At 39.1% G+C, this 14,682-nt stretch overlaps 1 long non-coding RNA gene across 1 annotated transcript; it reads right to left on the bottom strand.

The window, feature by feature from the left end:
* Positions 1 to 43: 43 nt before the first annotated feature.
* Positions 44 to 12,438, bottom strand: LOC121065485. Its single transcript, XR_005817102.1, has 3 exons — positions 12,335 to 12,438; positions 12,011 to 12,140; positions 44 to 656 (listed from the first exon to the last, which is right to left on the bottom strand). It is a non-coding gene; the product is annotated as an uncharacterized LOC121065485 (long non-coding RNA).
* Positions 12,439 to 14,682: the final 2,244 nt, after the last annotated feature.

Below are 14,682 nucleotides of genomic sequence, written 5' to 3'. Positions count from 1 at the left end.
TTCATGTCAATGTTCACATTGCAGTGATGTTATTTTTCACATTCATAGATTAACAGAGAAAAGAAATCTGGAAAGCCTTATAAGACTCACCAAAACAAACACACACACAAAAAAAGTTAAAATATGAAAAAATAATCATATCACAGTTTTTCAAATTCATCCACTTTCCCTGAAATTAATACTTATACAGAGAAACTCAAAAGTATTATTCCCAAATTCTAATCCACAAAAATAAACTAGAAATGGTGAAGTAATTTTTATTGACCTTCATATTACAAGTCTGCACTGAAATTTCCACTGAAATTAGTAGAATTCTTAAAGGTATAAAAATATCTTTCTGAAGCTCCTGAAGTTCAATAATCGACTTAACTGAAAGGTTGTGTGTACCTAGCCATTCTGGCTGTTGAATCCTAAATTCAGGAAGTCATTTTCTCTCTCAAATCAACCCCACCGCTCACTTGACTGCAACTTCACAATCACATAAACTTCTGACCTCTGCTTCAGTTTCAGACATAAATAATCACTTCTGCTCCAGTAGGAGCTGTAGTAGTTTTTCCCTTTGTTCCCTTCATCTTGGGAAAGGATGAGGTGAGTGCAGTTTTCTTCTGTTTAATTCCAGTGCTGGAGAGGAGGAGAAAGGACGGAAAATGACTGTCCTAGAATTTACATATAGGAAAAGAGAAGAGAGAACATCCTTTAAGAAGTTTTTGCAAGTTGCTGAAACAAAGGTAAAGAAGACCTAAATGCTTTTTTCATTGCAATCAAATCAAACTGACAGGTCTTCCCCAATAACTGATAAAGCACCACCAATGCTGACATTTAGTAGAGTCTAAAATACCTCCAACTACTGGGAAAACATCACTAGCCAGGAAGCGCTCCAGGAATAGGTAATCCATATCACTAACTTAATTAAATTTAGCAGCATCTATTTCTTAAAGTCATGGAGAGTAAGTTTATCTATTTTCCTTTGTATTCTTTATCAAAATGTAAAATGGAGTTCTTTACAAATCTTTGTATCTCTCTTACGTAATTTTCTATTCCACAAGAGTTGTTTGTATCAGTGTTTGTAGATAATGAGATCTGCTCTACATAACAAGAAAATTATCAAGTGTAAAATATAAATATATACAAATTAAAAGAGTGAAGAAAAATTATCTGTTTGTGCAGAAATAATGTGATCTCAGTGGGAATCAAGCACCAAATTTTTGACAGTACATTTTTAAGAAAGATAGTGAAAGTCCAGAGGATAGCAGCAAAAATTGTTAAAGTTTTAGAAAACGAATTACAAGAAAAGATGTAAAACATTGTGGCTGGTTAATCTAAGGAAATGGAAAGTGACAGAGGAAGTACTAATATGCTGCTTCAAAGATGAAAGAAATAATCTCTTTTAGAGAGAGATTACATATACATATACATATACACATAGCTGGTGTATAAGCAAAGATAGAATGGCTTAATTTATGGCAAGGTAAATTAAGATGTTATATGTACTGGACATACAACACAAGTAACAACAAAAAAGCTTTACTTATACCTGTGTAAACCAGAAGTAAATCTGGAATTTTGTGGAATTAGAGTGGTAATGTAGTCCAAGTCAGACGAAAATCAGGACTAGTATTATTTCTTCAGTAGGAATGGGAGTAACATCTTCAAGCTCAGTAACATTATCACAAATCCAACATGAAAAGTCATCAACTTCCAGATAGCACAGTCATAATTTTCTCCTCAAGTCTTTTGTGTAACTCCAAAAAGTCTTTAAGTACAGTACTTTACTCCTGCTTTCTATTGGTATTTTTTTTAATCATTTTTCTCCTTACCATTAATTTGATAACTATGAAGAAGATATTTGACTTAAACATAATCTCATAGATTATTTGATATTTTATTTTGATAGTGAGAAGAATTAATTTTATATACATTTAAGGCTAAATAGATTAATGCAAGCATGTATTTACTCATACTAAATTTTTGAAAGTTATGACTAAGTGATACATCCTATTTATTAGATAAATTTTTATATACTTGTGCCAGGATGTATTTGTAAAAAGTATCATTAAAATTAGTGTAGGCTTTTGCCTAGAATCTGGAACAGCGTTTTAGAATACATATATTGAACCAAAATTATACCAAATATGCTGGTCATATCAAACACTTTAACCAAAACACAGTTTGCAATTAAGACAATATATTACACAGGACAACTCTACCTGTGGGATTCTGGGCATCACATTTGTCATTATTTTTGATGTAGTGGATCTCAGCCTTTCAAACCTATCTGTTATTCAAAGACTGAATGGGGAAAACTAGATGTTCTACTTTTTTAGCCTGTAGTAAGTTTCTCATCTTTGAACTAACTGATCATTGGAACTGAATGAGCTGTCCATGAGCACTGTAAAATTCTCAGACTATAGAGCGTTGTGTTTGTGATTTCCAATTCAGTAATTATTTTTTCTTTTAAAAAATAGTAATGAATTCTATTGCGTGATTTATTTTTATTTAAAATTATTAAATACATTATAATAAACTTCAGCCCTAGGTTAAGTTATGTAATTTAAAGTTTCATATTAACTATGTTTATTTAAAACAAACAAACAAAAACCAACAACGTAAAAGAGTATCTTATAGAATGCAGGATTCTGGATTTATATACACATACCTCCATTTAGTTAGAATTTTTAAATTAGCAGCCCTATTTTAGTTTAAGCAAAAATATAAAAAAATAAACAAACAAAATATATAAGGTTAACAAATGGCTGCCTTTTTTCTCTAAGTTCATAATTGATTGGGGCTAAAGGTCTGCTAGATGGGATGTACTCCGATGGCAGAGTTTTAAAGTTCTGGTTCCCCAGGTTTCCTGTCTGAACCTCTGCCGTAGGTCATATCCAAGGTGAAAGAGCAAAAGAGGAGAATCTCCAACACACATGAGCTGCACCCTTTCATATTCTACTGCACTCACACAAACTGCCAGGGAAATTGTGTGCTAAAGAGTAGTGTCTGACCCGGGGAAGAGTGAGCGGGAAGTGTACATCAGCTGCTGCCTGCTCTGCAATGACTGCAGCAGAGTTTGGCAGTAGGGCCAGACAGCTGAGGTCATTAACATCTTCAACAAGCAGCTGTTTTCTTCAGTGCACAGCAGTCACAATCCTCAGATCCTACAGACATTCTGCTGGCAAGCAGCACCCTATCAAGCTGCTGTTAACAACTGCCTTCTGTCATGAGTCTGTATGTTAAGCATGGTTTAGAGGGAAATTATCTACACTGATGCCAACTAAACTGTAGGCAAACTTTAAACACAGTTAAGTCCTTAAACAATCTGCCTTAAAATATTCAGTTTAATATACTTAAAGCAGGCTACATGGGGCTTATAAACCTTTTTGATGGCAGAGAAGCACTGACCACAAGCAGAAAAGCTGAAAGAAATAAAAACATCTATATATAGAAGTTGCCAACAAATTCTTTTTTTTCCTTGAAGTCACTTTCCTGGAATTTTTTGTATAGTAACTTCATTTTACTGATGAGTGGAAGTAATCAGAACAAAGCAAGAAAAACAGGCTGCCTGGTTTCCTTTTTGTTGTTGTTTTCTTTCTTTTTTTCTTTCTTTCTTACTTTCTTTGTTTCTTTCTTTCTTTCTTTCTTTCTTTCTTTCTTTCTTTCTTTCTTTCTTTTTTTCTTTTCTTTTCTTTTTTCTTTTCTTTTCTTTTCTTTTCTTTTCTTTTCTTTTCTTTTCTTTTCTTTTCTTTTCTTTTCTTTCTTTTTTTAATGACTTTATTTTTTCTTCTCGGACTCCTTTCCCAAAATACACCACAAAGAACATTCCTTTTCTTCTCCCCTGTCATGTCTCTTTCTTTCAGTTTTTCTAGTGCCTTCCATAAGGTTGGGATTGTATTTTATGTAGGTAGGAATCACAAAGAGGAAGAAGGAACTTACTAGCCTATAGTTAGACAACAGAAAACAAATCTGGCTTTGATTTCTACTTTTGCTAGAGACCTTCTCTGACACTTTTGGTGAGATCTTTGTTGTCTCTTCTATGGCTTCCCATCTGTGAAATGTTGTATAGTCACTGTCTTTCACAGAAGAGTCTGCTCAGTAAGGCTGCTTTCTGCTATGCAAGGCTAATGCCAGTCATAATAAGATAGAATCTAAAAGAAATTTTGCTTTTGAAAACAATCATCACTGCTTATCACCACTTGGAACCACACTGGGTGATGACTGCTTCATATGGGAACTACTGTATTTACAGATATCCTAGGCCAAAGTTTTATCAATAAATGGATGCACCAAACCTGTTTGTCAAGACAGAATGGTGGGCACTGTTCTCCAGATTCCTGGAGTGCATTGAGGATAACTTCCTGGTCCAGATAGTAGACAAACCAACCAGAGGAGAAACATTACTGGACCTGGTACTCACCAGTGTGGATGAACTCATTAAAAGCATTAAGATTGGAGGTAGTCTGGGCTGCAGTGACCACACCCTGACTAAGATTCTGATCTCACAGAACATGGGCTTGGCAAAGAGGAAAGTCAGCACCCTGAACTTTAGAAGAACAAGTAAGAAATCAAGCAGGGAAGGCAGGAAACCAATCTGAGCAAGGATCTTCTGGTCAAACTGATGTGTAAGAAGGAAATACACAGGCAGTGGAAGCAGGGACATGTGGCCTGGGAAGAGTACAGGGGTGCCATCTGGGTGGATAGAGGTGGGATCAGAAAAGCCAAGGCACAGATAGAACTGAACTTGGCAAGGGATGTGAAGAAAAACAAGAAGGGGTTCTACAGGTACATTAGCCAGAAAAGAAAATGAAGGAGAGTATACCCCCTCTGGTAAATGAGAAGGTAACAATAGACATGGAGAAAGCAAAACAAGTTCTTTGCCTCGGTCTTCACTGCCAGTCAGGCTTTCTTTGTCTCTCAAGTCCATGAACCTGTAGATGAGGGCTGGGGGAGCAAAGTCCCTCCCACTGTAAGCAAAGAATAGGCTTGGGACCACCTGATGAAACTGAACCAGTATGACATGCGTACCAGGGCCCTGAGGGAACTGGCTGATGTCGTTGCCAAGACACTCTCCATCGTATTTGAAAAGTCATGGCAGTCAGGCAAAGTCCCCCATGACTGGAGAAAGGGAAACATCACTGCCATTTTTAAAAGGGGTCAAAAGGAGGACCCGGGGAAATATAGGCCAGTGAGCCTTACCTCTGTGCCCAGTAAGAACATGGAACAAATCCTCCTGCAACCAGTGTTAAAGCACATGCAAGACAAGGATCTCCTCTCAGCACCCTGACTGCCAGTGCTGGGCTGATGTCAGCTGTCCTCGTTCTGTCCCCTCCCAGCTTCTTTGCACCCCCAGCCTCCTTGCTGGCAGGGCAGCATGAGAAACTGAAAAGTCCTTGACTTAGTGCAAACACTTCTCAGCAACTAAAACATTGGCGTTATCAGCATTATTCTCATCCTAAATACAAAATACAGCACCATATCAGCTACTAGAAGGAAAACTAACTCTATCCCAGCTGAAACCAGGATAATATCCACCCCTTATTCCATACCATCTGTGTCATACTCAGGTCCCATATTTTCCAGTACATTCCCATAAATAGTCACTTTTCCTGTCCATATATATATATATATATATATATACAGATATAATTTTCTTAGTTTATGGGCCATCCCTCTAAATTGTGCATTGAGTTGGTTTATTATTTGACTTTGGGCTCCATCTGTCATAACAGTCTTTTAGGGGAGAAGAGATGGTGTGTGATGTTGGATTGTTGCATGCTGAAGCCAATTCTTCTTCCACCACCCCTCTGCTTGTCCAGTTCTATCAAAGATTATTTGTCATTATATTGGTGACTGTTACTGTAATACCATTAATATGACATATAGCAACCACAGTATTGATGACATACAGTATTATATAGTAGTTAACATCATACAATCCAAATCAAGAGCTATTCTCACCCAACATTAAATCCCCCTGAGGTACACACTGGACTTCCCCATCCTTCTGCATTATCCAAGTGCACCTAGGTCCTTGAGCAAAAGCAATCCCAGGGATGGATTTGCCTTTGCCTGAGGCAGGAATAGGCCAGACTGTCCTCACCAGCATGTTTTTTATGTGCACTATAGGGAATTCATCCCCTTCTACAGTACATAACAGTTTTGATTGGGCATGTCTGGCTCAGTTGGCAGATCCCCTAGTGTTGACTAACCAGATGGCCTTTGCTAAATGTGTATCACAATGTTTGAATGTCCCAGCACCCATTGCCTCCAGTGTAGTCTTTAACAGTCGATGATTTTTTCCAAGATTCCTGGGCATCTGGGGTTTCTTACTCAAGCCTGTTGTGTAATCAGTGCAACACACTTACTCCACATAGCATCAGTTGCATGATGTGTAGCGGGGACTCTTCCTTTCAATATCCTGCCCAGCATCAGCAGTCAGGTTGCCAGGAGGAGCTGTGCTTCAGTACCAATTACTTCCAAAGAAGACTGAACCCCTTCATACATTTCCAATATTTCTTTTTTTGTTGTTGTTGGAGTATAGCAGGCCTTGGATCATCTGTATCCCAGACTCCAAAAACCTAGGCGTCAACCTCTAGTCTCCCTTGGTTCTTTCTGCCAGAGGCTCCAGGTAGTGTCATACTCCCCAGCTGCAGTGTAGTGCACACTTTTTATACCTTGTCCTGTTTGAACTGGCCCATGGGCTACTGCATGAACTATCTCCTGTTTAATTTGTTCAAAGGCTTGTCATTGTTCAGGGCCCCATTTGAAATCATTCTTCTTCTGGGTCGCTTGCTAGAGTGCACCCACAAGCAGACTGTGATTTGGAATGTTCATTCTCCAGAAATCCACAACACCTAAGAAAGCATGTGTTTCTTTTTTGCTAGTTGGTAGAGACATAACTGTTACTTTGTTGATGACACCCATTGGAATCTGACAACATCAATCTTGGCATTTTATTACTAAAAACTGGATCTTCTGTGCAAGTTCTTTGGCCTTGTTTTGTTTTATGGCAAAACCAGCTTTCAGAAGTATTTGGACTATTTTCTTCCATTTCTGTGCTGGGTCTGGCTAGGATGGAGTTAACTTTCCCTGCAGCAGCCCATACAGTGCCGTGTTCTGCACTTGTAGCTAGAACAACATTGGTATCACACAAATGTTTTGTCTATTGCTGAACAATACTGGCACCGCATCAGGACTCCTTCCAATTTCCCTACACCCCAACAAAAGCTAGCAGGCAGGGAGTGGGCAAGAGGTGTAGAAGGGACATCACTAGGGCAGCTGACCTAAAACACCAAAGGGATATTCCATACCATATGATGTCACACTCAGCAATAAAAGGTGGGAAAAAGGAAGGAGAGGGGGAGCCCTCATTATGAAAACATCCATCCTCCAAACAACCACTACATGTATTGAGGTCCTGCTTCCTGGAATGTGGCCGAACATTGCTCATTGATGTGTTGATGGGAACTTCTTTCTCTCTGTGCTTCTGCACAGCCTTTGCTTTTTATTTATTTATTTATTTATTTATGGTTCCCCTTCCTTCTTTTTTTAGCAACTGTACCACTCAGCTTGGTGTTGTCTGCAAACTTGCTGAGGGTGCACTCAACCCCGCTGTCTATGTCATTGATAGAATTATTAAATAGAACCAGTCCCCAAATAGACACCCTGAGGGACACCACTCATCACCGGCCTCCATCTCGACATAGAGCCATTGACCACCACTCTCTGGGTGCAGCCAATTCCTTAACCACTCAATGGTCCACCCTTCAAATCTGTATCTCTCCAATCTGGAGATCAGGATGGCATGTGGGACAGGGTCAAAGGACTTACAAAATTCCAGGTAGATGACATTGGTCAGTCTTCCCTTGTTGACTGATGCAGTCACTCCATCACAGAAGGACACCAGATTGGTCAGGAATGATCTGTCATTGGTGAAGCCATGTGGGCTGTCTCAGATCACCTCCTTGTCTTGCATGTGACTTAATACTGTTTGCCAGAGGATCTGTTCTGTGATCTTACTGAGCACAGAGGCTTACCAGTCTGTCGTGCCCTGGGTTTTCCTTTCAACCCCTTTTTAAAATGGCAGTTATATTTCCCTTTTTCCAGTCACAGGAACTTCACCTGACTGCCAGGACTTTTCAAATATGATGGGGAGTGTCTTGGCAACTCCAGTAGCCAGGTCCCCATGGACCCTGGGATGCATATCATCAGGTCCCATAGACTTGTACTTGTTCACTTTCATCAGGTGGTCTTGAACCTACTCTTGACTTACAGCGCTTACATACCTGTTGCGCAGGGCCACTGTAGGGGCAAGAGGTAAACTCTTCCTTCTTCTCTGAGCAGAGACAAGGGTCCAGACTCCCTTGTCTTATGAGTCAGTCAAGTCTATTTGCTTTCTCATGTTGTTAACTTGTAATTAACAATTTAAGCACAAATAGCCTTCTGCCTAGCTACTCTTTCCTCGTGTCTTTGTGTGTTTGAATTCTCCTAGCTATATATATATCATTTTTAAAGGTTTCTTTACTTTTACTTATATAATTTCAAACATATTTTCCACTAGTTAGCAATGCATTTCATATCTGCCATGCCTTGGAATCTATCCTGGTGTAACAATATTGAAATATTCTGAAATACAGCCTTTCGTACACCATTCAAGCTTTTATCAAAAATATTGAGCAGAGTTAGGTTCTAGAGAGAACCTTGCCCATTAAAATGACTTCTCCAATTGATAAAAAAGCATTGACAACTACTCTTTCAGAAACGGAAAAAGTTAGAAAGAGAGAGTTGCATGCACTTATTTTGCTGAAATTACACATAGATTATATTTCATTACTCTGTTTACGGCATGTGTGTTCAAACCTAATGAGTGAGTAGGTCACTGAAAATCTAGTTTTCAGTACTGAACCACTATTCCAACTTGATACTGCAGTTAGCCACCGTATAACATAGCATTGCTTTCTCCACACACCATCACACCTTTACAGCCTCTCTCATGTTCTCATACTTCCCTACTCTGTATTATTATCTGCCTCCCAGATCCCTACTGTAACATCTAGATCACTATCCTTATCAATACGGTAGGTATCTTCTGCATAGCTGCTGGCTGTCATAAAAAATTTCATCAAAGAAATATGTACTGTCACTGGGCAGCACGTGTCCCAGATGCAGATGACTGCTTTACACATACTTCTGGACAAGTAATCTGGGCTTCAAGATTAGCTCATTATATGTCCCTATTACTAATTTACTAAGTTGGACACATCCGCGTTTCAGCAGCTGTTGAGATCACATGGCATATGCTATCCCTAAGCCACTGCTGAGCAGAAGAAATGCAGTCTTTGTTCCTGTTTTGAGCAGTCCTGATGTACTAGGAGAGGGAGTAAAAGGCCAGTGTCTTAATAAAGTTGCAGTATGCCACATCTATATATATTTTCACTTACAAATACAGTTAATCTGAAATAAAAATATATATATAGACAGATTTGACCTTATTCGATCTTTACTATCTTAATTGTGTTTTATCATCTCCTTTGCATCATTTTAAGTTGCTCAAGTCATCTGTGTTTTCATTATTTTGATAATTCCTAAGCAAATTACTTTCTATAATAAAGTAATCTATCTATATCATACTTTTTTTTTTTTTCCTAATTTTTCATTGTTACAAATAACTGGGGGAAAAAAAAAAAACGACTGCCAAAATTCAGAAATGTGATTTCCTGCATAAGTATACCTGCTGACCATTAGATGACTTTACCTACCCAGAAGACCATCACTTACCACCTAGTCAGTGACTGCAAAATACCGTGCATAGATCTGCAGCTGTTTGCACTTGAAGACTTTGCAAATATGCGTTACAATGGATCCTGTGCACCTGTGCATATTAAGACTATTACATGTTAAGGGACTATTACATGTTTAGTGCCTCCTGTCCCCAGCATCTTGGGAGTCTGTACATATCTCTTCCCATGCCTCTGGAGCCCAGCATGGAGATATGGTGCTTTCTGCCCCAAGCTGATGGATATGCCTGTTGCTTTCCAGCTTGCAGGTTCAAACGTATTGCAGAGACATGGACATGCACAGTACACTGACACAGCAAGTCACATTGACTGCCCCAGAAGAGGGCTGCCTTCAACAGAACCTACACATAGGACTCATATAAAAACATAACTATAGACAGCCAAGTCCCCTTCCCCCTCTTCAGCTGGTAAAGACAGCAGGTCACTAGTGCAGACACATACACACACTCTCTAGATTCACAAGCACATCCACATTTGCAGATCACCAGAGTATCAGAATGGCTGCTCTGTTCATCCAGTATGCCTACCCTGAACTTGGAGCCTCTTATCCTCCCCATGGGTCCCCTGCTCACTGGTTGATCCAGCTCGGTGCCTGCTGCAAAAATATAGCCTTCACACACTCATCCCACTTAAACCTCACATCCACTGGTCACCCCAGACACGAGCATGTACCCTCCACCCCCCTATAAATCTGTCCATACCCAGGGCCTCATACTCATTTGCTGGCCTAGCTTGAAGTTTGCTGACAAATATATGAGCCTATCCCATGTACACCTGGTTTGGTAAAGACAGGTACTTGCTGCCCACCAAGACCATGGAGTGCGACCCATGGTCCTGCATCAGCCACAGTTGCCTGCATCAGCCACTGTTGCTGAGTCTCTCACTTGTCTCACTCACCCCATTTCCCACAATAACTGTTTTTCCTGTTCCAGCAGAAGGAGATGAGGACCCCACCTGCTCCAGTAGCTGGCACTGAGACACCTGCACTCCCTCCTGTAGCTGACAGCACAGCGCAAAGGTGCCCACATTCCCGGTCTGATTCCAGTAGCTGACATCAAGTCCACTCACACCTGTCCACCCAGTAGCTGGCACTAAGGGCAAAAAGTTTATAGGACCCACAAGGACAATAATAAGATAGGACAGACCACAGTGATCAAATCCAGAACTTGGTCATATGAGATATAGTGACAGTCCACTTTTTACATGCAAGGAGCCCATTTTATACAGAATCACATAGAGTCACAGAAAGGTTGAGGTTGGAAGGGACCTCTGGAGATCAGCCAGTCCAACACCCATGCTCAAGCAGGACCACCTAGAGACACTTGCCCAGGACCATGTTCAGATGACTTTTGAATGTCTTCAAAGAGGGAGACACCACAATCTCTCTGGGCAACCTGTGCCAGTGCTTGGTCACCTTCACAGTGAAAAAGTGTTACCTTATTGCACCTTTTGTTCCCTCTTGAACACCTTAAACATTGCTTCGTAAGTTTTACGTAGTCCCACAGATTCCCCGTCTAAGGTCTCATATCCTTATATTCCTCTTTTTTCCCATTTTATCAGTTAAAAGTCTAGGTGGCCCTCTCTAAAGCTGCAGGTTGAGTATCTTAATGGCCCACCTGTTAGTGAGTGGAGACTTCTGGTCTTTGGTATTGTCTCCATTATCTCCTCTGTGCCAGAGTTGTGTCTCTGTGCATTCTTATTTAACACTCCCCTTTTTACTTATTATCCCCCCTGCATTGAAATGGTCATTGACTGGATAACCTTAATAAAGCAGATTTTCTTCCACATACCCTTACATTACTAACCACTACAATCCTTACTGGTGGGAGGCACATTGCATCACTTGCAGTTCTTTGCAGGGACACAACTCTGAAATAATTTCAATTTTCAGATCTGTGTTAAGTCTGATATGTCCTTGCCTGTGTCAATGTGCAACCAGCAACCGGCCACAAGCTGTGTGGACAAGTTAAACTGATGATGATTGTCATGACCCACATCACTGAATAATATGCTCTATCTTGACGGAAGGGTGAAGTAAGCATTATTTGAATTCAGTAATATCTTTTTTTTTTTTTTCAGTATTGTCCAAATGCCAGTCCTTTCCTGAAGTTATTAGAGACATTTGTGATAGATATAAATACAACCTTTCTGTTATGTTTTGAATATCAGCTCAAGGAAGGCATTTGCCAAGACAGCTCTCCCAAGAGAACAGTTTTACTTACTTCCTTATCTAGGGAAGGATTCTCTGACCAGCACCATCCTTTACTTTTTCCTAGAGTGATCCAGTCTACCTTTCCTGGTTAATGAAGGCTGTACCTTATGCAAGTAATGGAGAGTGTTGTATTCAGGCTTCTAGGGTCAAATCAGTTTGGAGAGAGGTCAGGCTTTCTAACGTATTAAAAAAAAAAAAAAAAAGAAAAGAAAAAAAAAAGAGCTAAGAGACATTTTCCACATAAAATAAGTTCTTCCACTCATCTTCCTCTAAAAAGAACAACAACAACAACAACAACAACAACAACAAAAACAGAAATCATGTTGTTACTCACCTTCTTAACTATCTTTCTCCAGCTGTGTGTTATAGGGTATGATAGACAATTCAAAATGTCTGTATATCTCAGATTACTTTTTTTTTCCTAAGGTATTGATCCTGCAGTCACAGAAAGACAAAACGCAGAAGGGAGGATCCACAGGATCCCTTAACTGTTGTATTGCAGTAAACTTGTATAAGCATTAACAAGACAAAATTTCTGCATGCATATTTATCACATACAGTACTATAAGTATTTTATGAGTCTATTCCTCCATTTACAACTTTTTGTTTACATATTACTATCACAGATACTTTTTAAAGTTTCTTATATGTGTGAAATAATTTGAGTTCTTTCATGATAAAAGGCACATTTTAAATTGCTTTCATTAATTATTATGTTGTACAGAAGTAGCAACAACAGTACTTATAGCTATACAGATATTAGCTGGTGAGGGGTCTGGAGAACAAGTCTTATGAGGAGTCACTGAGGGAGCTGGGGTTGTTTAGCCTGGAAAAGAGGAGGTGCAGGGGCGACCTTATTGCACTCTACAGGTACCTTAAAGGAGGCTGTAGCATGGTGGGGATTGGTCTATTCTCCCACGTGTCCAGTGACAGGACAAGGGGGAATGGGCTAAAGTTGCACCAGGGGAGGTTTAGGTTGGATATTAGGAAAAACTTCTTTACCGGAAGGGTTGTTAGGCATTGGAATGGGCTGCCCAGGGAAGCGGTTGAGTACTTTTAAAATACCTCCCTGGAGGTATTTAAAAGATGTTTAGATGTAGAGCTTAGTGATATGGTTTAGTGGAGGACTTGTTAGTGTTAGGTCAGAGGTTGGACTAGGTGATCTTAGAGGTCTCTTCCAACCAAGATGATTCCGTGATTCTGTGATTCTGTTATTACAGATTAGTCAATCACACAGTAAAAAGCTTGTCTGAAGTGGGATAAAGCATGGGAAGTTGTTTTGTTGTTACTGCTGCTCACCAGAGTCTTAACTTTATTCTTCTAGGTCAAGGAAAGTGGATGTCAGCTGAATGCTTCAAGCTGGAATATTTAACCAAAAGTGACTGTACAACTGTCCGACTCATTACATAACAAAAGTTGCTTTCATCACTGTACATTGCCCTCCAAAGGACTTTTTATTCTGATCTATACATATATGTCTGTATATTCGTAACTGATCATAACATGAGATTTATCTTTCTCGACCTGTAAATTTACTGAAGCCACAATGTAGAAAGCAGTGCAGAAAAAACACAAGGAAAATGTCATTTATTCAAGAGCCTTCAAATGTTGTGCTTTTCTTTTGCATAAGTCCTCCTGAAATCTCTCTCTCTTTTTTCTTTTTTTTTTTTCCTACTGCTTGTGTCATAATTTTCAGCAATAAAAGTTGGAACACTGAACTTGTATGTAATTACAGGAGACTTTGAAACTAAATGGACAATATCTATCCAAGCATGATATATTGGAAAACTCCTATTTTATTTATTTATTTTTTTTATGCAAAAGGAGTTTGTGAAAGACATTCACCAGTGAGAATTAAGAAAAAAAATCCAACTTTAATAATTTATTTTTAGCAAAATGATAAGTTGCTACATCTTTCTTGAACTATGTGCAACCTAATGAGTATGACTAGGTACATCATGCAACTGTACATAATTTGGTAGTTTCAGCCTTTCACACATGCAAACAAAACATTGAACCATGTTATATGTATAACTCAACAAGCAACACTTTCATTTGTCACAGCTCTGGAACTAGTTGCAGGCCACCAATGCAGAACACCAGTCAGCAATGTGACAGATTGTACTTGCATAGGACAGTCAGAAAACTCCACCATGTCCTTCCAAAAGCTGATTAAGGAAATTAGAGGGAAGAAACTGTGATTACATGACTCCGTGCTGTAGTTCCTCCCACTAAAGTGCTGTTTATATAACTTCTATTATATCAAGTGACCCTGATACACATTATTCAGGCCTATATCAGGACTGCAGGAAAGCTTTTCTTACCTATTGAAATTAAGAAAATCAAGTTATCATTGATTTTCATGTGATCAAGATTTCATTCCAGAAATTTTAAAATTACATTTAGACTGAGGAATAAGTCTTGGATAACATCTGAAGAAAAATAATCCCTTGGAAAATAATTTCTTAATTTAACAAAGTTTATATCAGTCCTAAATGATTTCTAATCTGCATTCATAGCATTATGCAGCCAGTTAAGGTTGCTGACTGTTGGGGCAACATGAATAATTTATGTTTCTTGCATTTTAATCTTCTGTCCCTTTCCCAAAATTGAAAAGCAAGCATTAGCTTAAGGCAAAAAACATGTATTGAAAGAAGATGTTAATAGAAAACATGGTAAGTA

This window comes from Cygnus olor, chromosome 2 (assembly GCF_009769625.2).
Source record: "Cygnus olor isolate bCygOlo1 chromosome 2, bCygOlo1.pri.v2, whole genome shotgun sequence".
NCBI classification, from domain to species: domain Eukaryota; kingdom Metazoa; phylum Chordata; class Aves; order Anseriformes; family Anatidae; genus Cygnus; species Cygnus olor.
This window is presented reverse-complemented; position numbering and strand designations above follow the sequence as displayed.